Source organism: Tupaia chinensis, unplaced genomic scaffold (genome assembly GCF_000334495.1).
Source record: "Tupaia chinensis unplaced genomic scaffold, TupChi_1.0 Scaffold000048_1, whole genome shotgun sequence".
Lineage (NCBI taxonomy): Eukaryota > Metazoa > Chordata > Mammalia > Scandentia > Tupaiidae > Tupaia > Tupaia belangeri.
This window is the reverse complement of record NW_006159506.1, coordinates 4,262,399-4,265,863: the sequence shown is the minus strand read 5'-3', so window position 1 is coordinate 4,265,863 and position 3,465 is coordinate 4,262,399.

Genomic DNA, 3,465 nt, shown 5'->3' with positions numbered 1-3,465 from the left:
CTAGAAAGTGATACATACAGAAGACATCTTTCCTTTTGACATATAAAAACAAGCTACCAAGTTGCTTGACTAAAATGACAAACAAACATACTGTAAAACGTCATGTCAAAACAAAACGAAACAAACTCCAAACCCCATCTTAGAATGAAAATGGTTATATGCCATTACTTTTCATTTTGGTAAGTTGAAAACAACAACATGATATTTTCCCCCTACATGTTAACAATATACTCTCTCAGGTGAAGACTTTGTATTCCAAGTTGAAGCCCAAGGCACAATTTTTATAGCTGAATTATAAATCCCTGAAAATAGAGATTTATAATGGAAATTCTGGAAACTCATACCTAATGGATCTATGCTATATGGAGTCCCTTTAGTAAAAAGGACTCTGAGACTTTATTCTAGATAGGTTTGCTAATAAGATCAAAGGATGAAAGCATGTTCAGATGAAATATTTAAGATGTAACCCGATTTTAATATCAGTACCTATTGCAGGGAGCCCTACCCATTAGAAAATGGAAAGAATCTGTTATTGTTGGATAGAAGAATAAGAGGTATGCAAAATTCTGTGTGGGAATGATGGGTTATTAAGGTATGGACTATAATATCATTGTCAATCTATAAAACTTTTACAACCTAGTCTTATTTGCACAGAGATTACATCCCAAACCTCAGTGCCAAAGACACATGTTAATAAGCTCACAACTTTTAATTAAGCAATATGTAAAAGTAGATTCCCATTAAGCTGTGATTTGTAGGCTAGTTCATTACAGTAGGCCTCAACCACCAGACACATATTCAATATGAATCAAGCAGTCTGCATATTACCCAGTCTAATGTGAACCTACTAGTGATGTTTTATTGCCAGTTCAGAAGAGCAGTTCCCCAAAAGGCTAGGACAAAGATCAAAACCTAATGACCCCATGGTGCTTGTTTAATGAAATGACTCATCTGCATTGTTTATTTGCATAACACAATCATTACTCATACAGTTAATTATCATACATCTGATTATCTGACCTGAGGGGTTAGAGTTTTTATTGTCATAAACCCATAGAGGGCAGCCCTGGTAGTTGGTTGGGGTAGTTGGGGGCAAGATTAAATTCCCTTTCATTTCAGTTTGGCTGAAAAGGAAGTGTTATGGAATTAATGGTCTGGGGAGAATTGGTTAACTGAAAAAAAAACATGAGGCTGAATGGTTCCTGCATAAGGTAAGCTCCCCAGGAAGTTAAGTGTTAATTCTGAAAACTAAAACCATGGAACAGTAGGAGAAGAATATGATAGAATGATGGAGAATTTTCAGTGTAAAGAAGGAGACAAAACAGAGGGTAAACCTGATATATAAAATATATAAATAATAAAATGTCTACATAAAATAGAATCAGCATACCTTCAGATAATTAAATGACATAACATCCTGAGCAAAAATACTTCAATTCCTCAGGTAACCAAGTTACTCAATAATTCAATGTACTCATTAAATAAATATCTATTTAACAAGTATTATGCCAGGTATTTTATTGTAATATATGTATTATCATATATCCAGATTAAAACTTTGCAAACATCAAATTTTCATACTTTGTTTGTGCCCACTTTTAAACTTTCAATTCAATTCAATTGATTTTTCTTACTAATGTATATGCCTGTATTTTGATGATCAACACATTATAAATATGTTTTATTTTGCCCAAGTATTGTTTACTTTTCATTTTTCTCCATTTATTATTTATGTACTGCATGGTTACTGTCAAACTATTGAAAACATAGACACACAGAAAAAAAAATCACCTAAAACACCAAAAGATAACCAGTATTAACATTTTGATATCTCTCTTCACACTATTTTAATGCAAATACATAAATATATCTGCATGTATGTAGAAAGATAGATTTACATATATAGGAAATATTAATCTACCTTCTTTAAAATATACTGTAAATATATTTTCAAGTCAATTACTAGACTGTAGCAAAAAAAAAAATGCTGTTAATAGTGGTCAGCACATTTGGCTAGCTGGACAAATCCACCCCACTATGTGTTAATAAAGTTTTATTAGAAGACAGTTATCCTTTATATACTGTCTGTTGCTGATCTGTTATGACAAGAGACTTGAGGCATAACAGAAACTATATGATCTGCAAAAACTAAAATATCTATTATCTGGTCCTTTATAAAAACAAATACAGATCTTTCCTTGAAACTATGTCCTCTTTGGAAGACTATAATCTTGACATGCAGTGTGTTTGGAATCCTGTAACTGAACTCTGGCTGAGAGCTGGATGGACTTGATAGAGCCACTTCCAAGACTTCAGATAAAAACTGTGGTTAAAGAAACCCGATTCCACATGGCCAACTGCAGTTAGGATCCCAGTCCCAGTGGCTTGAAAAGCACACCAGGAGGATATGCGTGTGTATCCAAAAATCCTGACAGCATGAAGAAATGGAAGAGAAGGGATCATGACAGGACCATGTCTCATAGAAGAGTTTTCCCTCAACCTCTTTCTATCTCTCTGTCTCTGGTGAGTCTATGCATCCTCTAGAAATTTAAAGCAAAAACAAAAACAGAAAATGTCTGCACACCCTCCAGGTGGCTCTTTATTCATTTCAGTGATCTGAAAAGATAGATAGGAGGATTTGGAAAGCGTGAGAAATATCTTTTTGTGTCTGCTTTTGAGATATCAAGATTCACTGAGTCTTTTAAGAATAAATAATTCCATTATAAGAATTTAAAAATTTATTTTATAAATCCTTTATTGTTGGCTGAATATTTACATTATTTTTTGGTTCCATCTATAAATAATGAAGTGTAAAAACGCTGTGTGTGTGTGTGTGTGTGTGTGTGTGTGTTTTTGTGTATTTAATTCTTTTTCAGAATATAATATTGCTTTGGTAAAAAAATTTAAATTTCATGTCAAGCAATAATTTGTGATTTTTTTAGCTTTTTCTGGAACAGACATCTGGCCAGTTCTCCCAACACTATTTTTAAAAATAATTCTTCCCTTACTGAAAAATTTGAATAAATAATAAGTTTTATCAAGAAGAGCATTCTCATTTATCTTTTCCCTTACTAATATGTGTTGTATTACTACACTTTCTAATACAAAATTTGTTAGTATTTTTCTGCAATTCTTGTGTGTATGTGTGTGTGTGTGTGTGTGTGTGTGTGTGTGAGTGTGTGTTATCACTGGGCATGCTATCAGACTTACAGACAACACACAGCCTGTACAGATTTAAAATAACCAGTAAGTTAGACTTTTAGGTTACCAAGAATAATTTAAATAGCATTGGGGCTATAAGTTTCTTAAACATTTTAATCAAGCACAAATCCATCTAGCCTCAGTGGTTTGTTTTTGTTTGTTTGTTTTTCTGGGTTTTTTGAGAGGTTTTCGCTATAGGGCATGTGCACCCGCCAGAGAGAGAGAGACATAGAGACAGAAAGCGAGAAACCAACCCCCGGCAGG